Source organism: Pan troglodytes, chromosome 10 (assembly GCF_028858775.2).
Source record: "Pan troglodytes isolate AG18354 chromosome 10, NHGRI_mPanTro3-v2.0_pri, whole genome shotgun sequence".
Classification (NCBI taxonomy): Eukaryota; Metazoa; Chordata; class Mammalia; order Primates; family Hominidae; genus Pan; species Pan troglodytes.
This window is the reverse complement of record NC_072408.2, coordinates 125,157,684-125,175,507: the sequence shown is the minus strand read 5'-3', so window position 1 is coordinate 125,175,507 and position 17,824 is coordinate 125,157,684. Positions and strand designations below refer to the sequence as shown.

General features: G+C 39.4%; 1 protein-coding gene across 28 annotated transcripts in view; it reads left to right on the top strand.

Annotated features, from left to right (window-relative positions):
- Positions 1 to 17,824, top strand: part of TAOK3 (TAO kinase 3) — a 223,643-nt gene that overhangs the window by 2,268 nt on the left and 203,551 nt on the right. For 3 of the 28 annotated variants that reach the window (XM_063785054.1, XM_063785052.1, XM_063785048.1), the window contains exon 1: positions 11,553 to 11,771. The exons of 10 other annotated variants lie outside the window; for them this stretch is intronic. The gene's annotated coding sequence lies outside the window, so the exon portion shown is untranslated. Of the gene's footprint in view, positions 1 to 10,962; positions 11,185 to 11,520; positions 11,772 to 17,824 lie in introns of those variants that run through there. 15 more of the 28 variants (XM_063785047.1, XM_063785042.1, XM_016924351.4 and 12 more) reach the window with 12 other exon arrangements.

The following is a 17,824-nucleotide window of genomic DNA, read 5'->3' as shown; positions in this document are numbered from 1 at the left end:
CCTACCTACTTTTCAAACTCGAATGCACATGCTTTGTTATGGTTGTACCCAGCAGTTTTGTATTTGAATTTTTAAAACCTCCTTTTCAATGTTTATAGGTTGTATCTCCTCACCTCTTGGACTGGTTTCTTTTTTTATAGAAGCAGACATCGAAAATGATGGTTTTAGGAAAATAGTGAGGAATGTAATTACTATGTAATGTCGGTTATTTAGATATCGCTTTTGTTTCAGGTTTAGAATGTGTTTTATTAGAAGTCTTTTGCCAGTGTTCAATATAGGCAGTTTCAACTAAGAGGAATAAAGGGATGTTGTATTATTTCCTAAATATATAATGTAGATGCCTTACATATAACTGCTATGTAAATCCAAGACAAAAATTACTGAAGTTATTTTTATCAGGGTAATAACAAGTAGAGGAGAAGCACTGTTTAGGGATTTTATTTGACATTACCTGATACAGAGCAGTTCTTCTATGGCTTCAGAGAGTGTGCAGCTTGATGTGGTTATGAAAATTACACTAACATGGCCAGGCGCGGTGGCTCACACCTGTAATCCTAGCACTTTGGGAGGCCGAGGCAGGCGGATCATAAGGTCAGGAGATGGAGACCATCCTGGCCAACATGATGAAACCCCGTCTCTACTAGAATACAAAAAATTAGATGGCCGTGGTGGTGTGTGCCTGTAGGGCCAGCTACTCAGGAGGCTGAGGCAGAGGAATCGCTTGAACCCAGGAGTCAGAGGTTGCAGTGAGCCAAGATCGCGCCACTGCACTCCAGCCTGGCGACAGAGCAAGACTCCGTCTCAAAAAGAAAAAAAATTCTGCTAACTAGAAGTCCTCTCCTGAGACATAGAAATTATACAGATGAGAGAAACAACAACAGCAAATACAGATTTAAAATATAAGACACTATATTTAAGATGTATTGAGTGTATTTTTTTACATTAAATTTATTTTTCCAGAATGCTAGATCGAATTCAAGTAAAAATAAGGTCAGTTAACTCAAAAGGGTATTTAGAACAGGCATATATTCATTTTGCAATGCATATAATGTATGAAATGGCCTGTGGAAGGATTGAGAATCTCAATATCAATAATTCTACAAAGTAATAGAAATATTTGAGCAGATATGCTTTCACCATATTTGTTAGCTCATTTCTGACTGGTACAAATGGTCGTTTCTTAAGACAAAACATTAAATTTATTTCCTTGTAAGAAAAGAAAGTGCTCTGATACTCCCCTAAGTGATTACTAAAGCAGTCATTTCAACCACATTATATTATGGTATTGATCCAGAGACGTTAAAGAGAGATTCTTTGCAGTAGAATTTGTAGTGATAGTAAAGGCCTATAATAACTTCATTCCCTGGGGGGTTAGGAGAGTAGGGATTCTGTGAAAATTTTTTTCATTTGTTTCAAAAAACTAAAACTATACTACGAGAAGCTATAAATATATGAAATCATTGTACCTTGACTTGCTTATTTATTTATTTAATTTATTTGAGACAGGGTGTATGTAGCTCTGTCACCCAGGTTGGAGTGCAGTGGCGGGATATTCTCTCACTGCAGCCTCTGCCTCCCAAGATCAAGCGATCCTCTTGCCTCAGCCTCCTGAGTAGCTGGGACCACAGGCAAATACCATCACGCCTGGCTTTTTCTTCTTCTTCTTTTTTTTTTTTCTTCCATTTTTAGTAGAGATGGGGTTTCACAACATTGCCCAGACTGGTCTCAATCTCCTGAGCTCAAGTGATCCATCCGCCTCCACCTGCCAAAGTGCTGGGATTACAGGCATAAACCCACTATCCTCGGCCCTTTTGTTTATTTAAACTTTTTATTTTCTTTTTTTTTTCATTTTACTTTTATTTTTATTTTTTTTGTTTGAGACAGAGTCTCGCTCTGTCGCCCAGGCTGGAGTGCAGGGGCACGATTTCGGCTCACTGCAACCTCCGCCTCCCTGGTTCCAGCGATTCTCCTGCCTCAGCCTCCCGGGTAGCTGGGATTACAGGCGTGCGCCACCACACCCCGGCTAATGTTTGTATTTTTATTAGAAGCGGTTTTTCACCATGGTGGCTAGGCTGATCTAGAACCCCTGACCTCAAATGATCCACCCACCTCAGCTTCTCTAAGTGCTGGGATTACAGGCGTGAGCCACCGCGCCCGGCCTATTTTCTGTTAAAAAAATAACCAGGCCGGGCGCGGTGGCTCACGCCTGTAATCCCAGCACTTTGGGAGGCCAAGGCGGGTGAATCACCTGAAGTCAGGAATTCGAGACCAGCCTAACCAACGTGGTGAAAACCCGTCTCTACTAAAAATACAAACATTAGCCGGGCGTGGTGGCAGGCGCCTGTAATTCCAGCTACCCGGGAGGCTGAGGCAGGAGAATCGCTCGAATCCGGGAGGCGGAGCTTGCAGTGATCCGAAATAGCGCCGTCGCACTCCAGCCTGGGCGACAGAGCGAGACTCCGTCTCAAAAAATAATAATAATAACCAAAAGACGTTAAGATGGAGCCTTACATTTCCGTATGAAGGCTTACAGCAACCACACATTGCAAGGTCTTGTTGGTTCTCAAACTGTTTTCAGTCTTTGTTTAGCAGGATGCAAATACTTCCCAGTATATACAATAACACATTTTACACTTTCTATACTACTGGAGTCGTATACAGGCAAACTATTGTAATCTTAGAGACTACCTTGATATCTAATTTGGTGTAATGTTTAAGCCAACCTGAATAAACATTTTCATTGCCGGCCAGTATTCATATTTGTTGATATCAGTAGCATAGGGGAATAGATGAAAACTGTTGGTACTTTTTTAAAAAATAGAGTCTTAATTAAGTGCCCCTTTTTTTAAAATAATTTTTTCCCTAGTTTTCATTTCTTCCCTCGCTCTCCCCACCCCCCGCCAAAAAAAAAAACAGAAGGGAGAGAGGGAGGGAGGATTTTGTGACTCTCCGAAAAAAGACGACTTTTCAGTAATGTATAGTTTTTGAATTCATAGTTTTAAGTTGTAGGATATTATAAGATTGCATATCAGCATAGGGAATTTAATTTGTGACAATTTAGCTTTATCACCCATTTAATTGGTTGCTTTATTATTTGTAAGCTATATTAAAAGTTTTTTTTACTGTCTCTTAGGCTCAGCTAAGTAAAAGAAACATAAGTGATATTTATCTATACACCTATAATTATAGATTAGTTATGTTGAATTTATGGGCCAAAATGTGATCTCCCTCATTTCCAAGCTACAAGCACCAAATTTAAAAAAACAAACAAACAAACAAACAAACTATTTCAAATTTAAGTAATAACTGATAGAATTAAATTGATAAATTTTGTTCCAGACATGCGTTATTAAAGTTACCTGCTTTATAAATCAACTTAATATATTTTTTTCCTGTCTGAATTGAGATTTGTTAGGGATATTGAATTATATTTAAAATCTTTCTAAGTTATTTCTACTTTGCAAGTTAAAGGGCTAATTCCCTGGCAACAGAATGACTTAGGGGCCAATTTCTTTATTTGTTATCAGAGATTAGTCTCCTAACCATTTGTCAGCTGTCTCACAAATAAACATTTTTAATCCCTAGAGTGTGTGAGAAAAGGAAGATGGCCTGGAATAAACATTTTTTTTGTTGTTTTCGAGACAGCCTCACTCTGTCACCCAGGCTAGACTTCAGTGGCGCCATCTCGGCTTACTGCAACCTCCACCTCTCTCATAGCTGGAATTACAGGCACCCACCACGTCACCCAGCTAATTTTGGTAATTTTAGTAGAGACGGGGTTTCACCATGTTGGTGAGGCTGGTCTCGAACTGCTGGCCTCAAGTGATCCGCCCACCTCAGCCTCCCAGAGTGCTGGGACTACAAGCGTGAGCCACCATGCCTGGCCTGGAGTAAACATTTTATACCTAGAAAAACCTAGTTCCATTAAACAAAGAGGTGTGGTCCACGTGACTTTAACTCCTAGCAGTAGGAATTTACATGCTGGAGTCTAGTGTTCTGGGCCCTTTGACTTCACCTCTGGCCTCAGTGAAATGATGGGTAGTGAAATCAACCTCACATTATATACTTTATATTAATATTGTAGTCAGTTATCAAAGTACTTATTGAAGGGATCAATTTTACTTTTTGAGTGTCAATAAGAGAACCTTTTATTTCCACTCAAACAGGGACTCTGTGCAGTATATATTTAATTTTATGTGTTTCACTTTCTAATGATATTGGCTTATGTCCATGGCAATCAAGGCTATGACAATTCAAATGTGTTTTATTTACCCATTACAATAGATGGCACTAATCAAGACAGAATGCTTTCTTAAATACATTAATAACTTAATTAGTCTTGGCAGCAGACACACTAAACAGAATCATAGTTCATAGCCAATTTTCTTTATTTTTTATTTTTTATTTATTTATTTTTTGAGATTGAGTCTCGCTCTTTCACTCAGGCTGGAGTGCAGTGGTGCCATCTTGGCTAACTGTAACCTCCACTTCCTAGGTTCAAGCGATTCTCCTGCCTCAGCCTCCAGAGTAGCTGGGATTACAGGCGCCAACCACCACGCCCGGCTAATTTTTGTATTTTTAGTAGAGACGGGGTTTCGCCATATTGACTAGGCTGGTCTCGAACTCCTGACCTCAGGTGATCGCCTGCTTCAGCCTCCCAAAGTGCTGGGATTACAGGTGTGAGCCACTGTGCCCAACCCATGGCCAATTTTCTATTCTGTTCTGAACATTAGCTTTTAGTTTCAGGGTGTGTATGTGTAAATACACAAATACTTTCAAACCGTATACATACAGTTTTTAAATGACCTAGGTCAAGATTTAATAGCAGAGATTTAAATTTATAGTAATATGCCTCCATCATCTCTTGGCAAAATTCTCTTCTGTTGTTTTATAGCAGTTTCCTGTTAACACGTGTTATTTACTAGCTTGTGAGGACAGAGATGGGTTTTATTCATCTTTGCATCCTCCGTGGTAAGTATAGTATGAAGCACAGAGTATGAAGATGCTCAGTAAATGGAAATTGAGTGAATTAATGAATGATCAGCAAACTAGTAGATTATATTTATGTCCACAGTTTGTTTCTTACCCTCATTGAGTGCTTTTTAAAATACATATATCTAAAAGGTACTAAAGAGACAATGGGCACACCTGTAATCCCAGCACTTTGGGAGGCTAATGAGGGAGGAGGGAGGATTTCTTGAGCCCAGGAGTTCAAGACCAGGCTGGGCAACACAGTGAAACACCGCCCCCGCCCCCGCCCATTTCTACAAAAAATACAAAAATTAGCTGGGCATGGTTTTGCACGCCTCTAATCCCAGCTCCTCGGGAGGCTAAAGTGGGAGGATCACTTGAACCTGGGAGATGGAGGGTTGCATGAGCAATGATCATGCCACTGCATTCCAGCCCGGCTGATAGAGCAAGACCCTGTCTAAAAATAAAAAAATTAAAAAAGAGAGAGAGATACTGATTTCTTTGGAATGTAAGAATAAATGTTAGCATTATTCATCTGCTACATAAAAAACAGCAAGATACAGTGGAAGGAGAGAGGGCCTTAGACTGGGAAAGATCTAGGCACCTATTTTGGCCCCTTTACTATGTCTGCTGCCTGACCCTGGGCAGTTACTGAAGTCTTGATTAAAGCTCTCAGTTCTCTCAACTGTAAAATAAGAATCCATACCTCTTGGGATCTGTGAAAGGAATAAGTGAAGTGATTTTTTTAAAGTGCCAAGCACAGTGACACATAGGAAGTGCTTAATGGTAGCTGTTTATTATGTTTTTGAAATAGAGTTTTGCTCTGTCACCCAGGCTGGAGTGCAGTGGTGCGATCTTGGCTCACTGCAGCATCCGCCTCCCAGATTCAAGCAATTCTCCTGCCTCAGCCTCTGGAGTAGCTGCGATTACAGGCACCCGCCACCATGCCTGGCTAATTTTTGTATTTTTAGTAGGGGGATTTCACCGTGTTGGCCAGGCTGGTCTCAAACTTCTGGGCTAAAGCAATCCTCCTGCCTTGGCCTCTCGAAGTGCTGGGATTACAGGCATGAGCCACTGTGCCTGGCCTCTTTATTATTTTAATCACTTGAAACAATTTCATATTGTGTGTGTGTTCTACTCCTAGTATCTAATCATTTGCTGAATCTCATAGCTGGCTCCTGACTTTTTCCAAAAAGAATAATTAATAGATTCATACATAGGGAAATTGAAACTCAGAGAGGTTAAATGACTTCCAAAGGTCACAGAGACCATGGTAAACCAGACCGCTATGACCTAGATCTGGTTTTTCAACTCAGAACATCTTCCACTTTATACCTCTTAGTGGTCAAAGGATCTTATGAGGGCCTTAATAAGGCGCAAGGGAAGGACAGCTGTGACAATTTTCCAGTCTCCTTTTCGTTTTCATTCTTCCTAGATACACTGTTACTCTTTTATTCTCCCTAAAGTACGGCTCTGATTTTGACACTCACATGTTCAAAACCTTTAGTAATTCCCCATGACCTACCAAACTCAGTACAGATTTATAAACCTGTTTTATTTGTTTGTTTGTTTGTTTGTTTGTTTTTTGAGACGGAGTTTTGCCCTTGTTGCCCAGGCTGGAGTGCAATGGCGCCATCTCCACTCACTGCAACCTCTGCCTCCCGGGTTCAAGCAATTCTGCCTCAGCCTCCCGAGTAACTGGGATTACAGGCGTAACTGGGATTACAGGCATGCGTCACCACACCCAGCTAATTTTGTATTTTTAGTAGAGACAAGGTTTCTCCATGTTGGTCAGGCTGGTCTCAAACTCCCAAACTCAGGTGATCCGCCCACCTCAGCCTCCCAAAGTGTTGGGATTACAGGCATGAGCCACCGCGCCCGGGCTATAAACCTGTTTTTAGGCTCCTATCAGCCTGTTTGTGTGTGTCTGTCTGTCTGACACACACACACACACACACACACACACACACACACACACACACACACACACACACACACACACTGCCTTGACCAGACTGGTCTTCTTACTAGCCAAGCGCTTAGTGATGTGCCCCATTCAGGATTTTGTTCCATTTCTTTTACGTAGTATGCCTTCTGTTCCTCATTTTCCAGAACTACCTCTAATGCCATCTTTCATGAGTCCTTCTCTGATTATCCTCCTTGCTACTCTCTGCTTTGAATTCCCTAAGTACTTGATTTGTACTTTTTCTTATTACATAATACTCTCTAATATTACATTGTAGGATTTGTACTTATCCTTCTTAGATATCCATATTCTTAATTTTAAAAGGACAGTGTCTTATACATCTAACCTAGTGTCTTGCAACTAGTATCTTAATTGTCAAATTGTATGGAAATTTAAATACTTTAGGTTCAAAATAATATTTAAATATAATTATACATACAATTCTGTGTGCAATTGTAAGATATAATTATTGCTGCTGGTGAAGATAATGTGCATTCCTAAGAGAAGAATTCACTTGTGACCCTGACAGTTGGTAAATCTGATGCCAGTGGTAGCAAGTATATGGATACTTGTATGTTCGTTTTTAACATTGATAATATTCTCTAAAGTGGCCTTTGACTCAGTGTTTCATATTTGTTATTTTATTTCCTTAAGTGGTATTTTTATCAGATTGGTATTTGGAAGTTTGTTTTCCTGTCTCTTTCTTTCTTTTTTTTTTTTTTTTTGATACGGAGTCTTTCTCTGTTGCCCAGGCTGGAGTGCAGTGGTGCAATCCTGGCTCACTGCCACCTCCGCCTCCCAGGTTCAAGCAATTCTCCTGCCTCAGCCTCCCAAGTAGCTGGGATTACAGGCGCATGCCACTACACCCAGCTAGTGTTTTGTATTTTTAGTAGAGACGGGGTTTTGCCATGTTGGGCAGGCTGGTCTCGAACTCCTGACCTCAGGCGATCCATCCACCTTGGCCTTCCAAAGTTCTGGGATTACAGATGTGAGCCGCTGCACACCTGGCCTGTTTTCCTTTCTCTAGCTATTAGCAACAATTGAAATAAGATTGTCATTTTCAACAGAAGGTGGATGTTCACTTGAGTCAGAGGTAGAGCCTGGGAGAGGGAGGCTTAGCACTCTGGTCTTCCAAAGCAATTTTTCTTACTGTGTGATCTAGGCAATTTGCGACTGTAAACAAATAAACTTATTGTTCCATCTTTCCTACCGTATCCTTCTCCATAGCACTTACCACCTCACATGCTGAATTTCTTGCTTGTTTGTCTTATATTCCTACGTGCAAACTTGTCCAACCCATAGCCCGCAGGCTGCATGTACCCCAGGATGGCTTTGAATGGGGCACAACACAAATTTGTAAACTTTCTTAAAACATTATGAGATTTATGTGAGATTTATGCATGGACCTTCTTTTTTTTTTTTTTAGCCCATCAGCTATTGTTAGTGTTGGTGTATTTTATGTGTGGCCCAAGACAATTCTTCGTCTTTCATTGTGGCCCAGGGAAGCCAAAAGATTGGACACCCCTAAATTTTAGGGTCTATGAAAGCAAAGATTTTTGTTTTATTAATTGCTCTATCTCCAACTCATAGAACAGTGCCTAGCAGTTAGTAGTTGCACAATAAATATTTCTTGACTGACTAAATAGAGAAATTTGACTTTGAGAGTTCCTCCAATTTGTTGGCTAAAAAGGTTTCATTATTTTAAAAATAAGGAAGTCTCCAGACTGCTTTCCACAGTGGCTGGACTAATTTACATTCGCACCATCAGTGTATAAGCAGTCCCTTTTCTCTGAAGCCTCACCAGCATGTTTTTTTTTTATTATTTTTTTTTATTAATAGTTTGACTATGCTCACTACCTGGGTGATGGGATCCATACCCCAAACCTCAACATCATGCAATATTCCCATGTAACAAACCTGTGCATGTACCCCCGTATCTAAAATAAAAGTTGAAATTTAAAAAATAATAAGGAAATAAAATCCTAGCCAGGTGTAGTGGCTCACACCTGTAATCCCACCACTTTGGGAGGCTGAGGCAGGTGGATCACTTGAGGTCAGGAGTTCAAGACCAGCCTGGCCAACATGGTGAAACCCCCGTCTCTACTAAAAATACAAAAATTAGCTGGATGTGGTGGTGCATGCCTGTAATCCCAGCTACTTGGAGGCTGAGGCATGAGAATCGCTTGAACCCAGGGGGCGGAGGTTGCGGTGATCCAAGATCGTGCCACTGCACTCCAGCCTGGGTGACAGAGTGAGACTCCATCTCAAAAAAAAAAAAAAGAAAAAAAAAGAAAAAAAAAATCCTAAGGAAGTAAATGTTAGTTTGGAAGAGTAGTATTCATCTGCAAATTCTACTCTCGGGGTTTTACATTTTTCTTGGAGCAGCCTTGAATTTACTATATTTTTATTTCATTGAATGCAAATGAAAGCTATTCCTACTACCACACCATACATCCAAGATGGCTGTATCTCATTCTGGCTAAAACCTAAGAAAACTCTGTTCACTGTAACGAAGTCTAGTGGAAGCTTGATGACATGGCTTTTAGGCATTAAAGTCTAATAAGACCAAAATAATAATAAAATTCAGTACGGGGGCATTATCCCTTGAGAAAAAATTTCATTTGTTTTGCTTCGATGCTGATATTGACCCTGAAAATTGGTCAAATCAAGCTTCTGATGTTAATTTAGGGTTGTTATCAGCTTTCTGCATGTACAAGTAATTGGGTTTGAAATGTGTTTTAAGCCTGAATTAAAATAACTTAGTCACTGATGACTCATAGTGAGAAGTTTTTCCTTTTCCCTGCTGGAACATATGCCTTTACCTCCAACATGGCCTTTTAAAAACAATTAAAACATAAAGAACACTACTTTTGTGTGACAGTTTCTGGAAAAGTTCTGTTTAGGTTTAAAGTGGTGACCACTTATTACAATGCTTCTTAGTAACTACACTAACTACAATTGAGTTTCCAAATTTCCATACAAATTTCTTAATCTCTGCCTTTATGGAAGTTTCCTCATTATATATGAAATGCTCAAAAGTCCACTAAATAGTATATGAATGACCACAGGGACTTTATTTTGTTCATTATTGTATTCCTAGTGCCTAGAATAGTGCCCTGCACATAGAAGCCAATTAGTAAGCATTTGTTGAATGAAATCACATACTTTTTTTTTTTTTTTTGAGACGGAGTCTCGCTGTGTCGCCCAGGCTGGAGTCCAGTGGCGCGATCTTGGCTCACTGCAAGCTCCGCCTCCCTGGTTCACGCCATTCTCCTGCCTCAGCCTCCCAAGTAGCTGGAACTGCAGGTGCCCGCCACCACGCCCGGCTAATTTTTTTGTATTTTTAGTAGAGATGAGGTTTCACCATGTTAGCCAGGATGGTCTCGATCTCCTGACCTCGTGATCTGCCTGCCTCAGCCTCCCAAAGTGCTGGGATTACAGGCGTGAGCCACCGTGCCCAGCCATACTTTTTTTTTTTTTTTTCTTTTGAGACAGAGTCTCACTCTGTCGCCCAGGCTGGAGTGCAGTGGTACAGTCTTGGCTCACTGAAGCCTCCGCCTCCTGGGTTCAAGTGATTCTCCTGCCTCAGCCTCCCGAGTACCTGGGATTACGGCCTCCTGCCACCACGCCCAGCCATTTTTGTATTTTTAGTAGAGACTGGGTTTCACCATGTTGGCCAGGCCGGTGTTGAACCCCTAACCTCAGGTGATCCGCCTGCCTCGGCCTCCCAAAGTGCTGGGATTACAGGTGTGAGCCACCACGCCTGACCACATACATTCTTAATAATCGTGCATCTTAGAAAAATAATGAAAGTATTGAAATAAACTTTCTCCAGCTTTTTTGAATTAGGTAATCATCAGTTCACAATCATCCTAGTTTGGGTGTTTCTCGGTATTAGCCCAAGGTAGTTCTGTTCGAATAGTTCCTAGCATTGCTTGTGCCAATCTTAAATCTCCTTTAGTGGATCTCTTACAAAAGGAAGGGTGAATTGCCACCACCCATAGGCACTTGCACCTGTGGGAACCAATGGGCGTTGTAACAGGAAATACTTCAGCTTGCAATACTGATAGTAATGTGTGGCACCCAGATCACGCTGTTTTTATCTGCAGTTCCTTTTTAGTATTGTACAAAGTTTCTTGAAGATTTTTAAATACATAAGTTTAAAAGAGAATTAACTTTCAATTTGCAAATTAAAATGAGAATAGTTGCCTTTTCTTCATTATCAAGAGATGGTGAGTTGTCCTCCTGTAAGTAAATTGGTTCTTTTCTTTCTAATATTGTGTTCCATGAAACCTTACTCTAGTATGCAGGGAGAGTGGAGAGTGCCTAAGTGTAAAATAATTAAAACTTAAGCTGATATAATTATCAATAATAGTAACCAGTTCAGATATCTACTTGATACCATAACGGTGAGCATTGATAGACTTTCATAGATTTTTATATAAGATTAGCTTGAGCAAGTTTTCCTCTTTTGTAGGTACTGGGGGGAAAATTCTGGAAAAATTTTTAGAGAGTTCTTTCTAAAATGTCGAAATGCAAAGCTGTATAAATTGCTGTTGACGTTAGCTGTCTGACCAGGAAGTACTCTCTTTAAGCCTCACTTAAAAAACTAAGTGTCTGTAATAACTTCCTTTCTCGGGATGAAGGTGCTGATAGCCTGGGGTGTTCTTATAACTTAAGTTCAGTTTTTTCTTTCCTGTGAGGAAGAGGCAGTTTTTTAAATGAAGCCATCTCTGGGGAAATCGTATTGATTGTTGTAGCTAAATACGGAATTTTTTAAGTCTTTAGTATGTTGAACTGGAAATATAGGACATGCATTTGAGATCTACTGTGAGTAAGTGTCATTGGTATTTTATTTTACATTTAATGTTTATTATAAATATGGTTTGTGTCTAAACACTGTTAAAAAAAATGAGTAAACTCTGTTGAATTTCATGTGAAATATTTATGGCCTTAGCTCAAAGTCCAGCTGAGAGTAATCAACCTCAAAAGTCATTGGATTCATGTGCTCTATTTAATTTAATTTGTAGTTTGATATTCCACAAACAAAAGTGGCAATTTTTCAAAAAAATTTAATTTTTTTCTTTCTCCTGAATAACTAAGGTAAATGCTGAGCATGAAATACAATACCAAAATTTTGTCGGAAGAGTCTTTTAAATAAAAAACTTGAAATATACTGAAGGTCATCTTAAATGGATGCAGTTTATGCTAATGGATGATATTATTACTTTAAAACAATATTTCACAATCAAGCTACTCCAAGTGGCACACTATTCATCCTAGAGATCTTTAAAAGTAACAAGCCTGCCTCCTATTTTTCTTCATTCACAGAAAGGGAAAATAGTATAGAAAGCAGAGCTGTTTCTTGAATGTAATACCAAATTTAGAGACAGAAAAGTCAGAGGGTTTGGTCACATTTATTTTGTTTTGTAACTTTTTAAATCAATTTAATACATAGAGTTAGCTACTTATTAAAGTATAAAAATAAAACATGTTGGCCATTAGGTTATTAACAATTTACGTGACTACTATATAGTCCATAAAATGAATTTAGTTAAAGTAGGAAAACAGATACTTTTTTTTTGACATGTCATCATTTGTATGTTAAAAAGTTAATGCAAAATATGTTATAAATCAGGAAAGCTACCTTAATAATTTCTTTACCAACTTCACTAGTCTCTTGGAATGAGGTTTAAATAAAATGCATAGGCTAACATGTGACTGTCATATCCAAACTCATAATACTGTGCAGGTTAAATGTGTAAATTAAGTCTTATAATTATGCATAGGATGTTTTCATTTAAGAAGCATTGCAGTGGATATTACTAATGGGGGTGCTATTCTTTCTAATGTATGAAAAAGGAAATTTTAAGTGTCAAATAATCTTTAAAATGTGATGTCATATAGCACATCCTTTTTCCTTAAGATTTATGCATGTTTAAAACTTAAAAGTACAAATTATGTTAATTTCAGCTTTCATTGAGAGGCCTTTTATGATTGTCTGAATGTTATATTAGCAGTCCAGAAATATCCCAGTCATAGCTTGGATGGGGGTGAAGCAGAGGAAGTGGGTGGTGCTTCGTGATGACAGATTATTGCAGATTATATGGCTGCCTGCCAAAATGACACTTGTTGAAGGGAAAAGTAGAAGTTACAAACTCCATCCTATTAATTTGTACATGTTTATTTAACCACTTGTAACTGTTTGCTTGTTTTATACATAGATGACAAGTTTTAAACTCCTGAATTACTTAAAACGTGCTTAACCTTCTATAGTTTATTGTGGCCATATTCCTTATCTCTGATCTGCAAAGATCACACTGACCCTTTTGTGGAAAGCCACGTGTTAGCAGAAAAAAGATGGGGGAAGGATGACAGAATTTAAAACTACAGCTGCTTTGTCTTCCAGTTAAAAATAGTTCTGAGCTAAAAATGTAAGGATGTCCCATCACATGTGGACAATTTATATAAAATATAGCATACTAATACAAATAATCATGTCTTATGAAAAAGTTTATAGTTCTAGATTGTTCTGGTTTAGCTTGAAATTGAGATTCTTACTGTTGCAACATAAAAGGAAGCTTTGTGAAGGAAATATGACATCTCTGCCCAGATGCATAAGGAGGGAATTACAGTGGGGAGTTATTTTTAGAAGTATCTTATGAATACATTTCATGTACTGAGAACATTTTTTAAAGGTTAGTTTCACTGGTAGGAGTTATGCAAGTTGCTCGGGTCACTGGATATTCTATTAAGAAATCATTTTTATGTCACCAACCAACCTAGTTAGTCTTAAACTGGCTGATCTAAGTAGTAGCTTGCTTGTTTATTTAGAGACAGAGTCTCACCCTGTCACCCAGGTTGGTGTGCAGTGGCACAGTCATAGCTCACTGCTGCCTTGAACTCCTGAGCTCAAGTGATCCTCCTGCCTCAGCCTCCCCAGTAGCCGAGACTACAGGCATGTGCCACCATGCCTGGCTAATTTTTTAAAGTTTCTTTTTTTTTGTAAAGAGGGAGTCTTGCTGTGTTGCCTAGGTTGGTCTCAAAATCCTGGCCTCAAGAGATCCTCCTGCCTCTGCCTCCCAAAGCTCTGGGATTACAGGTGTGAGCCACTGCACATGGCCATATCATTTTTTTTTAATGTGACCAAATTGAGGCCAGGCATTGTTGCTGACGCCTGTAATCCCAGCACTTTGGGAGGCCGAAGTTGGAATATCACTTGAGGCCAGGAATTTGAGACCACCCTGGCCAACATGGTGAAGCCCCGTCTCTACTGAAAATACAAAAATTAGCTGGGCGTGGTGGTGTAAGTCTGTAATCCCAGCTACTCGGAAGGCTGAGGCATGAGAATCACTTGAACCTGGGAGGCGGAGGTTGCGGTGAGCTGAGATTGTGCCACTGCACTCCAACGTGAGCGACAGAGCGGGACTCCATCTCAAAAAAAGAAAACAAAAGAAAGTGACCAAATTGAGAAGATATTGAGATCCTGTCAATACCATCAAATAGTAATGCAAGTTATCCTACTAAAAGAGGGGAGGGGACAGTTACATTCCCAGTGCATAGTAGTGTCCCATTCTCCTTCAGGAATGGAATGCCATGTTTTCAGTTCAAGGAAAGGTTGGAAGTGAGTCAAGGAAGCTATCATTTGTATCACACAATTCTTAGAATTGATGCCCTTCCCTAATTCTTTTACATGATCAGCAGCATATCCAGGTTTCTGGTATTTCTTACTTTCAGTTTCTGTCACATAGGTTTGGGATTGGCAGGATAGTTTAATGTTTAATAAGAGTGTGGCAGATAAACATGTCTGCCACCTACTAGCTTTGTGACTTTGCACAAATCCCTTAACCTCCCCGAAACCTCAGTTTCTTCTTCTGTAAAATTGATATAATTATAATACCTACTTCACAGGATTGTTGTGAGGATTAAATGAAATAATGTATGAAAAGCATAATTTTGGCCACACACTGTAAAGGAAGAGCTCAGTGTGCAAGAATAGTTATGCTTATTTTTGCCATTTTTGGATATTTCAGTTCTCATTCATAGCTTCACCAGAAAGTAATCATGGAAAGAGATACAACAACACATGGCATTATGTATAGATAATAAAATCAGCATTATAATAATAGAAGTATTTAGAAAGTACCAGGGAACACAGGGATGAAATCCACCGATCTTATTTATGCCCTTCCTGTTACCACATTGTGTACTACCTGTTCCAAGGGGATAGGAAGAAGGAGACAGGGATTGACTGTAGATTTAATAATTATTCATCAAAATGATTATATAATCTGACAAATTTCACTTTAGTAACATTTTTCATTTTGTTTCAGTTGAGATCATTTCCTCCCAATTTGATGGAACAGCCCAGGAAACAACATGGTGAAGTGTTGATTTCTTAAAATGTTATTTTCTCAGCAGAGTGTGTTTGTTTTCTTCTGAGTGCACCACTCAGATAAAGTTAGGACTGTGTCTTAAGATTTTAGATCAGCTAAAAAAAATTTTTTTGTTTTGGTGACAATAGAACATAGATATTTACATGTATATTTGAATACAATAGTCCCCTCTTATCCTGTCTTGCTTTCTGTGGTTTTAATTACTCATGGTGAACTGTGGTCTAAAAATACTAAAGTGGAAAATTGCAGAAATAAACCATTCATGAGTTTTATTTTATTTATTTATTTTGGGACAGAGTCTCACTTTGCCACCTAGTCTGGAGTGCAGTGGTGCGATCATAGCTCACCACAGCCTCAGCCTCAAACTCCTAGACTCAAGGGACCCTCCTGCCTTGGCCTCCCAGATAGCTAATTAAAAAAAAAAAAAATTTGTAGAGACAGGATGTATTAGTCTGTTTTCACGCTGCTAATAAAGACATCTGAGGCTGGGTAATTTATACAGGAAAGAGGTTTAATGGACTCACAGTTCCACATGGCTCGGGAGGCCTCACAATCATGGCAGAAGGCAAGGAGGAGCAAGTCATGTCTTACATGGATGGCAGCAGGCAAAAAAGAGAGCTTGTGCAGAGAAACTCCCCCTGATAAAACCATCTGATCTCATGAGACTGTATCACAAGAACAGCACGGGAAAGACCCACCCCATGATTCACTCACCTCCCACCGAGTTCCTCCCACAACGCTTGGGAATTGTGGGAGCTACAATTCAAGATGAGATTTGGGTGGGTACATAGCCAAATCCGGTCTGGCCTCAAGTGATCCTCTGGCCTTGGCCTCCCAAAGTGCTGGGATTACAGGCATGAGCCACTGTGCCTGGCCCCATTCATGAGTTTTAAATTGCTTACCCTTTTGAGTAGTGTGATGAAATCTCCTGCTGACCTACTCCTTCTAGCCAGGGAAATGAATTATCCCTTTGTCCAGCCTATCCACACTGTAGATGCTACGTGCCTATTCGTCACTTAGTAGCTGGTTGTCTTGGTTATCAGATTGACTGTTGTGGTACCTCAGTGCTTGTGTTCAAGTAACCTTGATTTTACTTAATAATGGCCCCAAAGTGCAAGAGTATTGTGGCTAATTTATAAATTAAGCTTCATTGTAGTTATGTATATATAGGAAAGGAAATAATATATATAGAGTTCCATACTATCTATGGTTTCATAAATCCACTGGATGTTCTAGAACATATTCCCCACACATAAGGACAACTACTGCATAAAGAATGTTTTCCGTTCTCACCATCTGAGACTCTAGGGTTCATATCTTGTATTGGGTCAGTTAACTTTGTTGACGTATTGAAAATATTAAAACTAATTCTTACATAAGCAGATTTTCATAGGGATGTGTTAGCAAAACAGATGTGAAATTTAGGGGACACCAGCAGTCAATTCACTAAACCAAACAAGGAAACTCCTTATAGGATACTTGAAAAAAAAATGTTTAGCCGTTGTGAATATACTTCTAGTGTTTAAAATTTCAGGGTGTTAATCTGTAATGTAACCCCTTTGTCTCCTAGCCAGCTCCTGGCTTATTCCATGTTCTTCCTTGTTTCTGAGAATTCCTAACATAATAGTCTCAAGGCTCATTACATCGCTGGTAAAATGCACTGTACCTCGTGCACCTTTCCTATTCAGACCCTTATTGCCTCGTTCCTGGACTACCACAGTGGCCTGCCTTCATTTCAGTCTCTTTTTTCCAACTCATCATGATGAATCTTCTTTAAATGCTACTTCTAGCATGTCACTCCCTTTTCAGAGAGCTTCAGTGGTTCCCTGTTTTCCACTATGTTAAATCTAACTTCTTCTGCTTGACTTTCAACACCCTTTCTGATTTGCCTGTACGCTATTTATCCAGCTTCATTTCCTATGATCTTGGGCCTATTCATTCTGTTCTATTGAAGTCGGTCTCTCAAACACACCAAACTCATTCAAGTCTCTGCCTTTTACTTCACTCAAAAAGCCCTTGCTTGGAGCTTCTTGCTGCCTACTCAGATTTTACCATTCCTTCAAGATCCTGTGTGAAGTGTACTACCTGTTAGATGCTTTTCCTACTCCTACTATTTTCCTGCAAATTCTCGGGTGATTTTTAATTTAGCAAACCAATGAACAAAAATGTGTGTAGTGTCTTCTATCACACACTCTTGTATCTTCACTAATGTAAACATTTTGAATACAAACACCATATCTTTTAGCTAAATCTTTCACAGTTCCTAGCATAAGGCGGAGGAAACTGATTTTGAAGAGAAAGAAAAAATAGTAAATGTATTTCATCATGCTTATCTAAAGTCAACTCAGGCTGGGCACAGTGGCTCACTCCTGTAATCCCAGCACTTTGGGAGGTCAAGGTAAATGGATCACCTGAGGTCAGGAGTTCGAGACCAGCCTGACCAACATAGTGAAACCTTGTCTCTACTAAAAATACAAAACTAGCCAGGCAT